Here is a 16,558-nt window from a genome sequence, read left to right as displayed (position 1 = left end):
CCAACCAATAATCCAATATTTAATCAAAATAGGAAAAATTACCCGAGAGCCATAATTACGCTCATCATTGCCTAACTTCGATATTCTTACATCGGAACAATCCGAACTTAAATATCATACTCAACAGTCGTAAATACAACCTCTCCAAAATACGACTTAAATCCTACGGCCGGATTCTACATTAATTAACCGCCAAAAATACCAAACTTTGGAAATTCACAAACCTATCCAAATCTCATCCAAAAATTCCATAATTCACTTCAATAATATCCCCTTAATATTCTACATCAAAAACCATAAAAATCTCCTAACCGGCCGGCAGCCGTTTTCCGGCGACTTGCAAATGCTACCAAATTTTAACAGAATCTTCCTCTCAATCTCCTCTACAACTTTCATGACCAACACATCACCCAATTCCAAGCCTAACTAGGCTAATCGAACGAAAATAACTTAAAAGCCTAGAAATTTCAACTCCACATTTCTCCTTACCTAGCTCAAGAGGGAGGGAGCTACTTGGAGGGGTTGTTGCACGGGAGGAGGGCTACAAAACCGTACCAAGCTTGCCCGGATTGGTGGCCGGAGGAGGAAGTTCCGGCGAAGGGAAGCTCGGAGCAGCCTAGCCTTTCGGGCGGCACCGCTCACTCACGGCGGAGCTAGGGCTCCTCTCACCGGTCCAGGAAGGCTGCTGGGTTGGAGGTCGATCGATTGGAACCGGTGCGGCGGTCTGGGGCGGCCGGACGGCGGCGGACGGCGGTGGTGAAGTTTCCCGGGTGGAGGGAGAAGAAACTCGGGTGGGAAGAGAGAAAATCGGGAGAGAGGGAGAAGAGAAAGAAGAAGAAATGGGTTGGGCTCGGCCCAGCCGACCCAACACTCCTTTTAACCCAAAATTCCAAAATAAAAACACCCCGAAAAATAATACCCAAATAAAAATTACCTTTTACTAGCTAAAATTTACTATTTTTACCGTCGTCGTATTTTCTTCATACTAATTATCCTCCGCACATAATCGTCCCCGAAACCCCTCTAGGGACCAATTAAACTATTTACTCAATGATCGAGACGGTAAAATTCTTATTATAATCACGCTAGTAAATAAGGTAAAAATATAAGGGTCGGGATGTGACACAACATCTGCATTTGTTTACTTCTCTAGAAGAAGAATTGGTTTTCTTTTTCCTTTTGAAAAATCTCTTTCTAGGAGGAGTTTGAGAAGATTGTTCTTTCTTATATTCAGGCCTTTTCCTAAACTTATACTTCTTTTTAGAAGCAAATATTTTACCATGCTTGGTGCTAGAAAACTTGTTTTTGTATTTTCTTTCTTTAGGAATATGACATCCCCATTGTGTTGGAGTGTCCAATATCTTTAGACACATATTCTCAATTCCTCTGAGTTGCTTCTTTGCAGTTTTGGACTTTTTGTTCTTTGTGCATTGTTTTCTTAGGAGATCCCTAACTCTTTCTGCTATTCCTCGTTCAGTAAAATACTGAAGAGGGTTTTCTTCCAATGATTGTGCTACTGTGTCATTCCAGGGTTCTGGCAACTTCCTATAATATGTTCTGATGAGATCATCATTCTCAATATCTCCAATAGTGTAGTAGTAGTTTTGGAACTCATTGGTGTATTCCTCAAAATATCTCATGTTGCAAATACTCAATTTATGAATATTTGATTTAGCTCGTTCTTTAGATTGCTCGCTATGTCCAGTGATATCTCCATAAAATTGTGCATAGATTGACACTGCAAAATCTAAAGGACTGTTAGTCTGAGCTAACTTAACTGCCCAATCAGCCCATTTAGAACTTCTCTTAAAGGACTGGTACCATTTCTGGACTATTCCAGTTAAGGTTGACTCATAATATGCATGAGCATCTTCGTAGGCATACTTTGATAACACTAGAGCCTGAGTCAACTTTAAACTAGCTACCCAGTTATCTATTGTCTTTCTTTTATCTCCTACCTGGTCTAGATCCAAATAAACCCCTCTTTCGGACACTGACTGTCCTCATTTGGGTTCGATAAGGATATACTTCTGAGAACTTCGTTCTCCATACTTTCTTGTAGGAGCTTGTCCTTTTGGAAGCTTGATATTCTTTTCTAGAATGATCTTGGTAGGATTGTTTGTAATATTTTGTACTAAGGTGTGACCACCTTCTAGAGGTGTCTGTCTTTCACCATCTTCTGTATCCATGGAAGATGAACTTGATGGTTCTTCTTTTGCTGCTTGATAAAGAAGAATCTTCCTCTTATTTTTTCCAAGTTGAATTTGAGAAATTTCTTTCATGATTTTCTCTAATTCTTCTATGGATTCACAAGTTTCAGCTCGTGCATACAATCCTTTTAATTCTCTTGCTCTTGCTCTAAGCATTTTCATAGGTCTTTTAGTATCTTCTTCCTCAAAGGCTTCTTCATGAAAAATTGACTTAGTTTCAGAGGAACTAGCTTCTTCATAATTAGCAAATGAATGCCTATGAAATTGTAAGCTTATTTTTCCTCCCATGTCTTCATAAATTGAAGCATTGGTACTTTCAAGCTGTTTAACAGGAGGGGTCAAATTCCATTCTCTTGGGAATGTTACATCATGCCATTTAGTGACATGTTTCTGCTGGGAATTATTTTTCGGGTTGGTGAGAACGGATGTAGTAAGCCTAGGGCTATTTAAAAATCTGGTATTGGGAGTTACATTTGAGCTCATCAACTTATAATAGATTCTGTAATCTATCGCAAGTTCCATCATTCCCTTTTTCATAAAAATCTCATATGTCTTAATTCTTAATCTTAGACAGTGAGCAGCATCTCTGAGATGTGTTGTGAAGTTTGGAAACACATTGAAATATGCAACTTGGTTGCACAAGGAAGGTTCTACTGTTCCTAACAGACTTTTCTTGAAATATGTTATTTTATCGTCTTGAAAGACACATAGAACAGAACAGTCAATTCCGTATCTGGCTAAGAGTTTTATTCCTATTTGGACGGCTCCAATATGCATATAGGAATATTTTTTCTGGGAAGCTTCATTTACTTCCTTTGGAGTTATTAATCTGATATCTGTTTCTCCACCTGTGGCTGGAACAATTAATTCAAGAATCTTGAATCTATGAGAATCCATAATGAAAGATCCTTTCTTATAGATCTCGTTGAATTTAAATTTAGGAGCAGATGCTTCTCTCACATTAGATTCGATTTCATTATACTCAAATTCTTGAGCATTTATTAACTGTGCTGGAACAATGTTCTTTTTACTGAGAATTCTACTCAACATCTTCATATCTCTCTTTGTTGTAGATTTTTTCGATGATGTTTTCCATTCAAGTAGCTTAGGTTCACTAAACCTTAGTCTACTTTCTCCCATTGGTGAGGATGGAGTAGGTATGTTAATTTTACTAGCTACGTTTTGAGCTAGTGTTTCTTCATTAATTCTTTCATAACTTTCTCATTCCTTCATCTTTTCTACAATCTTTTGTAGATTTGAAATCCTGTTATGTAATTCTCGAAATTGTGCTTCGAGGTCAGTACCTATCTCTTGGAGGTCGGCGATATTATAATTCTGCTGATGAATTATTGCTTCTACATTTTCAGCAAGTTTTTCTGTAGGACGATGAAAGCCAATAGCTTTAACATCTTCCTGTTTTACTTTTAGGTCTACTCTCTGATTCATCATATTCTAGAGATAAGAGTTTCTAAAAGCTTTTTCAAATTTTCTTGAGTATCTCTTAGTTCTGCAGCTTGTTGATGAATGTTGTTTGCAAGATTCTCAGTGCGAACTAATTTCCTTTTAATATCTATTAGATATTGTTTTTCTCTGAGATAATCTAGCATGATTTCAAGCCTAGCAATTTTTGAATTTATTTCCTCAAGTTGATTAATCCTTAGATTAAATCTCTCGAGTTGTTCTGTAATCTTTTCAGAGGTCTTATCCCTAGATAAATGATCTAAGAACTCGATTAAACTTGGTCTTGATGGATCAAACTCTTCTACTCCGATCTCTCTTTGGAGATGAATATGTTCGTCGTAGATAGTATTTAATACTCTACAAACGTATTCAATGGAGTATTGATTTTTGACGGGTGCAAAACCTGCATCAAATAAACCCTTTTTATCGTTAGTAGCATTGAGTAAGTAGGGTATCGTATAGGGCCGGGGATTGAGGGTACCTTGCAAAACAAAACGTTAGAAAAACACAACAAATATTAACAAGTAATAAAACATTTAAACAATTTACAAAAGTAGCTACTGTTCCATAGAACAGCAGTCGAAAACCTAATTAAAAACCTAACCTAAACTACTCAGAAAAATATGAAAATTTACAGAGATCTACTAGACACACAGAGGAACTACTGTACAAATTTTCAGGGGATTCGGAGATCGTTTGATACGAAAATAAAATAAAAGAAAACAGAGAACAGAAGAGTGACGAAAATCCTAAACTAAAAAGAAACAAAAACCTAAGCTACTATATACATGTGATCGTCTCTTTGCACACAAGAAAACACTAAATCAGATTCATATAATCAAGTAGCTATGTAATTTCAACCCTAACAACCTAAATCATGCATATGGAGAAACGAATCAAATTCCATGTTTCAAGTAATTTACCGACGCGGACTTAACTACTTAAAACCCTTCTAACCTCTCATAGATATGTACCGACGCGGACTTCATATCCAAAATAGATCAAAGGAAGAACTTGAACATGTTAGAATGTAATTCACCGATGCGGACTTCAAAGACATCCTAGCATGCAACCTATAACTCCTTACCATTCTAGTTCATGTTTACCGACGCGGACTTAACACAAACAATGGCACATATTGATTAAGAACAAGTCATAAGTTGTCAATCACACATATAAACATAATTTAGATCATCAAAAGCATCATCAATTACACCAACAACTCAAGTGTACAGATCTGATTTTTCATGATTATAAGAACAAACTCAATCAAAAAATCCAACTCATGAACACAAACGAATAAGAGAGATGGAAACAAACTAAAGTAATTGAATAGATAATAAAGAAAACAATGAGGTCTGAGTTTAGATTACACTTTGAGTATTGAAACAAGGAACTACGCCGAGAATTACAGAGGAGAAGGCACGGCAAGAGAAATCCTAAAACTAGGGTTTTGTGTTTGGAGAAGAATTTCTGAAGGAGATGAAAGACGTTGTTTTTCTGCGGCCAAGAGCGACCCTTTCACGTCTCCAACTCCTCATACATATAGAGAACATATGAACAGCTGCTATTAGGGTTAGAGAACCTTTAATTTTCGTCCATGGGCTCGCCGTTGTGGTCTGGGCCTTGAAATTGAAGTTCCGGTCCAAATCAGAAATTCGGGCAGACTGACCTTTGGTCACTCAAACGGTCATAACTTGGTCACCAAAATAGCTATTGACGATCTGCGAAAAGTTATGAAAACTAGACTCTTCTAGCTTTCTGCTGATATAAAGTTCATCTCCTGGATCATTGTGAGCTGATCACAATTCTCTGTCGAAGTTGACTGACTATTCCTGGCAGATTTTCTGATTTCTTTCTTTGCGCCGTATGGATTCCTTTTCCTTCAAGATTTCTCCTCTTTTGCCTCTTTTGTGCTCCTCGGCTTTATTTGTGACCTAAAAACACAAACTAAGTTAAAATCAATATTGTTAAAGGAATTACATAACTAAATAGGGTCGGAAATACATTAAGAACGTTGCATAGAATGCACCTATCAATTTTCTTAAATATGCCTTGTATGAAAGCACACTTCCCACTTATCAGTTCCTTTTGCAATACAATATGACTGATAATTTTTAAGTTTGGATTCTCTCTTGTTTGTCAAGAGAAGCCAACTTTGTGGCATAAGCCTTTTCTCACCTGCTTTTGAGCCAAGTAGGCTCTGATATCAGCTAGGGCAGATCTAACCGATGCTCAAAATATCAAGAGGTTTTTGGTCTTGTTCAAAAGTTTCTTGAAGAACTTCAATCTCTTCTCTTGATTCGTATATCCTTCTTTGTAACTGAAAAATAATCTCCCAGTAATTTTTGGTACTTCTAGGGAGCTTATCTCTCCTTTCTTTTAGTTTTCTAAATTTTTCTCTTTCTTCTTGCAATTCTTTATATGATTGTTTAGCTTCTGCTAAATATTCTAATCTTGTAGCAATATATTCTCCAATGATGAAAAATTAACTGTTTACCTTTGAGTAAAGAGGATATATCTATATTTGCATTATGGTAAATAAACAAATTCAAACTTATAGGCCCACCATGCTCCGTCAAATTTTTGATTTTACTAGATGTAAAAATAGAAAACAAAAAAAAGTAAAAACTGGTTGGGAAGGTTTCCCAGTTGTGTTTTCTGATAAAGCTCTTGATGACCTATGCTAATTTGGCTTCTAGTGGAATCGGCACTCTTGATAACCTATGCTAATTTGGCTTCTAGTGGAATCGGCATAGCATGCCGTGCTGCATACTAGAATTTTCTGAACACATGTGGCACTGAAACTCGTGAACACATAAGAAGTGGGTTGTGGTGCTATTGTGGGTCCATAGTAGGTGACTAGCACAGCCGACTTTTGTAATACCCAGACCCAAATTTAATTCAAGAAATACAACCAAGGAAGAAAATATTGATATTTTTGCCGATATTTCGGCAAATTTATCCTTTTTTTGGACCAACGAAACTATCTCAGCCTCCCATTATTTCTCGTGAGAAATTTTCGAAATTTCGCGATATTCCAGAATTATATTCAAACATTTGTGCTGCTTGCGATAGGTTTCGAACCTGAAACCTCCCAAAAAGAAGACACGCACCCCTACCAACTTCACTGGACTGGGTTTTGGTTATGTTATGCTACTTTTAGTATTAGAATTACTTTGTTTTTTACACCTTGTCTTCACATTTTCCTTTTCTATTTTATTTGTTTCAATCTTTTTATTTTAAATTCAATATATCATTTATTGTAGTTAATCAGATTAGTAAAGTATCAAGATTAGAGAATTCTCATCTTATTTAAAATACAAATACATATAATGCCAATAAAACAAAATTTCAACTATTTATACACACACTAATTCACCTTATATAGTACTAATGTATTATGTAATATACATGCTTATAGAGTAAATAATTGATCAAATAAACATACCATAAAGTTTTACTTTACATGGGCGTATGTTTTTATGCAAATTCCAATAGTTTATTTTCGTCCATATCGATATTTTCTGAAATTTCCATTTTTCAGATGGTCGATATATCCATGATCACCAATATTTTCTTCCTTGAATACAACTCAGTACCTCAATTTTCCATCGCACAGAACTTCAATTTAGATTTTAAAACTTACCTTCAGGAATTCAATATCTGTAAATCGATAACTTACAAAAAATAGAACTCTTCTCACTTGAAACCGGTTTATGTTGTGATGTCTTTCAAAAACTCCATATAAGTGTCGAGAGTCCGCCATCAATTTGTGGTCGGACTAGGAGGAAAGTTGTCTCCCCTCTCTCCCCGGGTTAGTGAGATTAAACAAAAGGTAGACTGACTTAGGAAGGTCGGTGAGATGAGTGATGCCAGAAGCTTCAGGCTTCTTCTCCTTTATTTTCGTTCCCAAAGTCTCTCGACTTCTCCTCTCTTCTCTTTTTTTTTCCCATCCGTCTTGATCTTGCCTTCCTTATTTCTTTCTTTATTATTATTATTTTATTTTATTATCGAGCTACATTAACTAAGTTTGAGACAGTGTATATACATATACACATGCATTATACATAAATCTTGGTAAACAAAAGTATCTGAAAATAAATACTCGCGAGCAATTACCAAGCCAACGAAAATTAGATCTCAGCTAACCCCATCTCGATATAACTTTAGTAAAACCCACGTATACATTTACCAAAATAAAATGAGTTGCTAAATTATTGGAGTATCACAATCTCACCCCCTTAAAAAAAAATTCGTCCTCGATATTTGGCATTTGTCGACCCAAACTGTTATTCGTTCAAAGCTATCCATAATTATGACAACAGTAAAACCGACACTCGGCCGTAAAACCTCACATTAGGTGTTAAACCCCGCACTCGGCGGTAGAACCCGGCACTCGGCCGTAAAATCCCACACACAGAGCTAAACCCCACACTCGATCGGCGGTAAAACCCCGCACTTAGCGGTGAACCCAACACTCGATGGTAAAACCCAGCACTCAGCCGTCCACACTCGGTGGTAAACCTCGCACTCGGCAGTAGAACCCGGCACTCGGCCGTAAAATCCCACACACGGAGCTAAACCCCACACTCGATCGGCGGTAAAACCCCACACTTAGCGGTAAACCCCGCACTCAGTGGTAAAACCCAACACTCAGTTGTCCACACTTGGTGGTAAACCCCACACTCGGCGGTAAAACCCGACACTCAGTCATAAAATCCCACACTAGGTGGTAATCCGTCGCCAACCACGGCATCCCGATTGAGTTTTGGGTATTTCACCCTAGGGAGGCACAATCCCTACTTTATTATCCGCTCAAACACCTCGAGCCCCAATCAGGTTTAGGGTATTTCACTCTAGGGAGGCACAATCCTTACTTTATTATCCGCTCAAACATCTCGAGCCCCAATCATGTTTAGGGTTTTTCACCCAAGAGAGACACAATCCCTACTTACTTATCCCTACACCCTATGGTAAGGCGTATTAATCCCTGCATAAAGCGGTAAAGGTAATGACCATCATTCCGCACCAAGCGAAAAAATCACCATCACTCCGCACGAAACGATATAGACACCAAGTAACCTGTAAACATCATTCAAGGCAAATATGGTTGGTTGAGTACAAGGCAACAACCGAAAATGTGCAAAGTATATAGCACTCTGAATAACACAATGCGTCTACCAGGCTAAGTCATGATAACTTCTAAGATGGAGATAATATATAACAAACCATAACATGTTATTTAAACAAACCTACCAGTAGGATAAATCAGTTTCTTTGATGAGATAATCCATCTCAAAACAACTTATAGAATTAAGAATCACAAGTCAGTTGGAATCAATATGACCAATCACTCAAATGCAAGTAAATAATCAAACGAGAAGAGGACTTGTACTCACCAAAGCAGTATATGTGTTTATCACAAACTCCAGAAAATTCCACAACACATACCTGTATCCAGTCAAAAGGAACCAAGGAATTATGAATTTTGCGATATATTCACATTCTCCAAGAACGGAGTATATATACAAGAGATATCAAAACCTATTAAGAAACTAACTATGACAAGATATTCCTAATAATAACACAATATTCACAATCCTAATATAATCTGGTATGACTCACGCCAACACTCCCCCTTAAGTTGCACTACGCCAATAAGTGCAACAAACGACACTTTTCACACAACGGTACACAATAGCATAGTTGTACAAATTTCAAAAATGTTTCATACAACGTTCAGAAACATTCATCCGTTGTGTGGATAGTCTGAGATCATTCCAATTTTTTTTCCTTAAACTAGTATAACACTTTGGACAATATTTTGTTGTCTGAATGAAGATAAAAATGAGGCCCATTTTGCTTCTAACCCCACTCTAGTTTGACATATAACTGGGTGTTGTTACACAACAGTGAAACAAATAAATATTGTGTGAATGTATACAATTTAAACTATCACACAATACTTTTTATACATATGTTGTACGATGTATCTCTCATGCCAGGCCACAGACTTCTAGTTTTAAAATTGCTCTTACATCCTCTGAAAACCTAAATTTTTTGTGAAGGATAGCCTTGGTGGTTTTGATGTAACAACGGAACACTCAAACCTGTTGTGTGAGAGTATAGTATTTTCAACAATCACACAACGACTTTTCAGTTTTGGTTGTATAATGTATTTTCGTGTCATGATGAAGCCCTTCTCTTACATTTGGCAATACTACTTTAAGTTCTTCATCCCACAACAATCAACTAAGAAATGTTGTGTGAAGGTATATCACACAATTGTTTTCGATATTATGTTGTATGTTTCGTAACCTCTAACCCCTAAAATACCCTAAACCCTAACAACGGATTTGACGTTTAACAGACGACGTTTTTTCCCCGTCGTGTGATGCATTATCTGGCGTAGTGTTGGCGCATACAAATCACCAATGCCCAACTTGTCAAGAAAGTCATGAAAGGCTTTACTTGAGAGAGCTTTTGTAAGGATATCAGCCAATTGTTCTTTCGTAGGGACAAAAGGAAAGAAAGTAATTTGACCATCCAACTTCTCTTTAATGAAATGTCGATCTACCTCCACATGTTTTGTGCGATCATGTTGAACAGGATTATGAGCAATTTCAATAGCAGCCTTATTATCACAATAAAGCGGCATAGCCTTCTTCTGCCGAAATCCCAAATCTCTTAACAAGTGTCTCAACCACAACATCTCACAAAGTCCTCGAGCCATTCCTCTATATTCTGCTTCAGCACTAGAACGAGCTACCACATTTTGCTTCTTACTTTTCCAAGTAACCAAATTACCACCAACGAAAGTGAAGTAGCTTGAAGTAGACCTGCGATCTATAATATTACCTACCCAGTCTACGTCTGTGTACTCAGAAACATCCAAGTGCCTGTGTTTTGAAAAAATTAATCCCTTCCCTGGAGCAGACTTCAAATACTTCAAAATACGAAATACAACTTCCATATGAGCCTCACTAGGATTATGCATAAACTGACTCACCACACTAACTGCATAAGCTAAATCTGGTCTGGTGTGAGACAAATAAATCAACCGGTTAACTAACCTCTGATATCGCGCCTTATTTGTAGGCACTTGATCCAAATACTCTGTTAACCAATGATTTTGTTCAATGGGAGTATCAACTGGTTTACAATCAAGCATACCCGTTTCTGCTAACAAATCTAGGACATACTTCCTTTGACTCAGCACAATACAATCCTTCCCACGAGCAACTTCAAATCCCAATAAATACTTTAAACTACCCAAATCCTTCATCTCAAATTCAAAAGACAACAAATCTTGTAACCTCTGAATTTCCTCACTATCATCACATGTCACAACCATATCATCTACATAAATAATTAAAGCCGTCACCTTACCACACCGGTGTTTAAGAAACAAAGTGTGATTTGAATTACTTTGCCGGTATCCAATCCTCTTCATGAACTTAGAAAAACATTTGAACCATGCTCTAGGTGACTGCTTTAGACCATAAAGGGACTTCTTTAGCTTGCACACTACTTGCTCTCCAGTTAAAGTACAATACCCAGGAGGCAAATCCATATAGATTTCTTCATGCAAATCACCATGCAAGAAAGCATTCTTAACATCAAATTGTTGCAACTGCCAATCAAGGTTGGCGGCTAACGAAAGAAGTACTCGTATTGTATTAATTTTGTCTACTGGTGCAAACATCTCATCATAATACACCCCATACTTCTGAGTGTAGCCTTTCGCTACTAACCTCACCTTGTACCTGTCCACCAAACCATCAGAATTATGTTTCACAATATAGACCCACCAACATCCAACCAGCTTCTTCCCGGGTGGTAATGGCACTAACTCCCATGTACAATTTTTCTTAAGAGCATCCATCTCAACTTTCATTGCCTGCATCCATCTTTCATCCCGCATTGCATCCTGCACTTTATTAGGGAGAGACACACTAGATAATTGATTCACAAACGCAACATATGGTTTAGACAACTTATGGGCGGACACATAATTAGCAACAGGGTACCAAGCTTTTGCACTTAGAGTAGGTTCATAATGTTTTGAAAGCTGACCACGAGTGACACGGTTAGGCAATTGTTTGGTAGGCACATTAGTAGACATAGAAGAAGAATTAGAAAATACCTCGGGTGATTCATGAACTATACACAGAACAAAATACATTAACGTGTAAATTATCTTTGATTGAAACACTTCCTATCCTGGCATTGCTTTTTGGCTAATACTTCACAAGCATTTTGATTGAACAGACTCAGCAGGCCTAGTAAAACAATCACACAATTATCTCCCATCATTTACTGGTAATATGATGTGGTTCTTCATGGTATCATACCCAGAACTCGTATCGCCACCACCTCCATGGCTAAACGTTTGCAGTGATATTTCACCAAGCAAGTTCTCATTCTCCTCTGCATTGTATTGATCATCATTAATCCATGGATGGTGCATTACCCTCCTTCTCAGTCCCTCAAGCTCGCTTGCTACTTCCATCATGGTTGGTCTTTCTTCTCCTTTACTCTCAAACACATCTTTGCGAGGTTGGAAACTTCCTTGAGCTGCTCATCATTTGCCCCATTCAGAATACTCTCACCAACCACTTGTACCAAGCGATTTTCTTTCAGCGCAGAGAGAAAACACATAGCTAGATTTCTCTCTTCCTTTGGCTTGTCGAACGAAAGCTCCTTCTTTCCTGTTAGTAGCTCCACAAGAACAACCCCAAAGCTATAGACGTCGCTCTTGTCAGTCAACTGGCTTGTTTGCAAGTACTCGAGGTCTAAGAGTCAAAAGGAAAGGAATTATGAATTTTGCGATATATTCACATTCTCCAAGAACGGAGTATATATACAAGAGATATCAAAACCTATTAGGAAACTAACTATGACAAGATATTCCTAATAATAACACAATATTCACAATCCTAATATTATATGGTATAACTCATGCCAACATATCCTCAATGCTAGCATTGCATTACTGATCACAGACTTTAATTAACTTAAGAAATAGAATTAATATGCATATGTGCAACACATCAGCAAAAGAAACAAAAGGATATAGCTTCACTTTCTTCATTCATTGTTGTTTGAGAAATTTTCATATACACCCAATTTTGAAGAGTGGTTTTAAATAAAACCCACCTAATATTCATATCTGATAGACATCTAAAATGTATCAATTATGATAAATATAATTGCCACCATTCAACTATAACATATTAATATAATAAATAAGCTTAATTGATGCCGTCTTAAATACCTTGATTATGAGTTTTTTTTTCTAACACTAACATTTTTCAATCAATTTGCAAGAATCATGTAGTTAAAGGAATTCATTTTCTAATCTATACATAAGGTAAAATATTATATGAATAAGATATCTGATCTGAACCCTATACCCTAAAACCTAAATCCTATACCCTACACCCTACACCCTAAACCCTAAACCCTATACCCTATACCCTAAACCCTGAACCTATACCCTAACACTATGCCCTAAACCCTATACCTTAACCCTATACCCTAAACCCAATTTTGGGTTTCTTCTTTTTAGGTATATTATCATATCATGCCATACTTAATAAGTATATTAGAAACGTAAGTAGTAGAGAGATGTTCTCTCGATTAGGATGAGAAATGATATAATAATATACCTAAAAAGAATAAAATTAGTCAAAGAACAAGAACATGTACCTTACAATTAGACATTTTTCGACTATGTAGAGAAACACCAAATGTGAGTTTAGGAATGAAAAGTATCATCCTATTACAAATGACATACTTTTGTATATAGCATATATAAATATATATATATATATATATATATTTATACACTCAAGTTAGTAATAACAAGGTAAGAAATTAAAGAATGTAATTGATTATGACAAACTTAAATCCAACTAAATTTTAGCTAGTATTTGAGTTTTGTTCTAAGATATTCTGTATCCTTCTATATATTCTTTATGTATGTTTTAGCCTTATGCCAATAAAATATGTAGTTTGACTAGATCTATGTATTCATTATCCTTACCATATTGGTATTGTGTAATTCCCTATTAATGAATAAGATGATGATTCTCTTGCTATCTCTCTTTCTCTACACTTTATACTTTATCACGTTACCAGACACTTTGTTCTAACCCTAGAGCCAATAGCCCACCATTTGTTTTCTAAAACCCTAAAATCGGGCAGCCTTGTTTTTCCCCATTTCCGACCAAAATTTTGACTGTCCTAGGCTGTAATTTTATATCCCCAGAAAGCTCTCTCCATCCCGGATCCAACGCCGCCAGCCTCACCCTGAGAACCGGCCGGAAAGTCTCCGAACCGGTCGTCTGAAGATTCCAGAACGCCGCCATTACCGACTACCGGTTCACCACCTTCCCTTGCTTCGATCAACCTGAATTTTTGACAGCAGCTTCCCCATCTAGAGCTGCTCCTCCTGTCAAGTTTTCAGCCCCAAATTCGAAGTAGAAGTAGGCGAAACGTTGTTGCTCCTCTCGGCAGCTTCTAGAAACCAAAGATTTCAAGATTGCTCATCTTCCAAGGAAAGCCAGAAAGGTTCCCAACCCTCGGTCGAAGCGTGCAATCGACTCAACCTCATCAGAGCTCCTATAAACGCAGTTTATTTGGCAAACTAGCAAGTAAGCTTTAATATTACAGTTATTTACTTTGGAATAACTCGGGGGGATAAAATCGTTTCTCCCTTCTCCATCTCCATTCTATGGTTGGGATTTTGTGTGTGCAGGTACCAAAAATCCTGAAATTTTAGTCGCGGGTCAAGAGTGTGTTTGATCACTCTTGTTTTCTTGTCCGGGTTGTGTATGATCAACCCCGACCTATCACCGAATTGTGTTTGATCAATCCGAGGCCTTTTTCTGAATTGTGTTTGATCAATTCGCGGCTCTTTCGGATTGTGTGTGATCAATCTGAAGGACAAACCATTAAAAGCATTGTTTGTGACCTATATCGAGTCTCATAACAGCTTAGTTTTGTATGCAAAAGCAATGTAACATTCTGCTCCTTTGAGTTTTGACGTACTAGATTTGAGTTTTGACGTACTAGATGCCTAAGGTGGATCTTCGCTTGGTATCTGTGGAACCTTTCATTGGAAATGATTAAACCACATGTTTTGACCAACAAGCTAACAAGTCTAGATGCAGAGATTTCACATCTCATGCGCTTAAAGTCTTTGAAGCGCCACATCGATAAAAACCTTCAATGGCAATCTGTGCAAAAAGTAATGACCACAAAGTATTGTGGAATGCACTCATGGAGCGTTTTTCGAAACGTTCATATAACTCATACTTATTGAGTTATTAGTCAAGTGGATTGCTTACCACCTTAATTGACTATATATTGTCGATGATCTTTTGTGGCATCATGATCTATAATCTTTAGCGGATTCAATCATCATCAAGTTCTCTAGGTCCTCCAAGTTGGTTTGGAATTACCAAGGAGACTTGATTTTGATCATACAAACGGGAATTGTATATACGCTAATGTGATAAACTTATCTGGGATTATCTCTAATGTGGGGACAACAATATGGGTCATGGTAATGGCAGAAAACGTCGTGCCGATGTCTAGAAAAGAGGGGGAGGTGTCGCCAGCTCTAATAGCGACACTCCCGGTCTAGACACCATTTTGTCAAAACTACTCACGTTAGCTCATGACAATGCAACCGTTGTGGATCTTTAGATCACTGGTTCAAGATTGTCAAGCTCCTTCAAATTGTGAATGCATAAAAAAAGGTAGGGAAAATCAATATGAGGACAAGAACGTCATCCTCATGATCGCGAATTTCAAAGATTCGGATCCTGCTCTAGCTAGCTACCCATGACTTTGACGTCATCGGCTAGACATTGATTTTCGTTCCAAGCTACGTGTACTAAGGCGTTGTATCAACGTCCTTCGTCCATTTGAGACCTCGATGTACCCTTCGTCCATTTGAGACCTCGATGTACTCACATTAGCAATAATGAATGCCTTGAGAATTTTTTCGAAGTTATGAAACTATTATCCTCTTATGGTTTGTATTGATTTACAAACAAGATGTGTATTTTTACATCGTCCTTAGAAGCATGGCATATTTACAATCTACATGGTTAGATTGTGCCGTTTTGGTCTCTTCCAAGTGAAGATGACGCACGGCCTTACATCCTCAAAAAGGATCGCTAACGTGTTTCCGGTTAAGTCTTCTACCCTTTAGCGGATTTTCCATCATCAATTGTTCAACTAGGCTCATCCAAGCTCAGTGTAATGTCTTAGAATTGTCCAAAATTAAGGAGATAGTGGTTTCAAGTGTGCCTTGCACTACCGACCCTCCACGGACATGCGTGGTCATACTGACTTTTAGTTACTGAAAGCTTTTGATTTTGGATCCCCCTACGCTATTGAACCAATTGCCGTTTTGCAAAAGATGTTGAAGACTTATCGAAACCGGAAAATTATCATCATGATCAAATCCTCTAGGTCCTCTGAGTTAGTTTATGTTCATGTCAAGGAGCTTTTGCTAACTAGTCATGGAGTTTACAACCTTAGAACGACCGAAAGGACTTGGTTTTGATCATACACACGTCACTTTTGGCTAAGGCAAAAGCCTACACGCCACTTGCAAGCTTCACAGCTTCGCACATACCAATTCTGTGAAAAACAGCAATCTGTTCCTTCTTGATAGTCAACTTCGTTTGAGCTTTGTGAACAGATCCAGATGAACCAGACAGTGAGCTTTATATCATTGGAAAGCTCTACAAGTATAGTTTTCAGAACTTTTCGCGGTTTGTCCATATCTATTTTAACGAATAAGTTATGGCTGTTTTAGTGCGCAAAGGTCATTCTGCGCGGAAATTTTTATGCACTCTCGGGAT

The 16,558-nt window shown here is 37.5% G+C and overlaps 1 pseudogene; it reads right to left on the bottom strand.

Moving 5' to 3' along the window:
• LOC101311728 overlaps positions 1–14,047 on the bottom strand; it is a 21,566-nt pseudogene extending 7,519 nt beyond the window's left edge.
• Positions 14,048–16,558: the final 2,511 nt, after the last annotated feature.

Source organism: Fragaria vesca, linkage group LG2 (genome assembly GCF_000184155.1).
Source record: "Fragaria vesca subsp. vesca linkage group LG2, FraVesHawaii_1.0, whole genome shotgun sequence".
Lineage (NCBI taxonomy): Eukaryota > Viridiplantae > Streptophyta > Magnoliopsida > Rosales > Rosaceae > Fragaria > Fragaria vesca.
The sequence above is the reverse complement of the archived record's forward strand: the minus strand, read 5'-3'. Positions and strand labels throughout refer to the sequence as shown.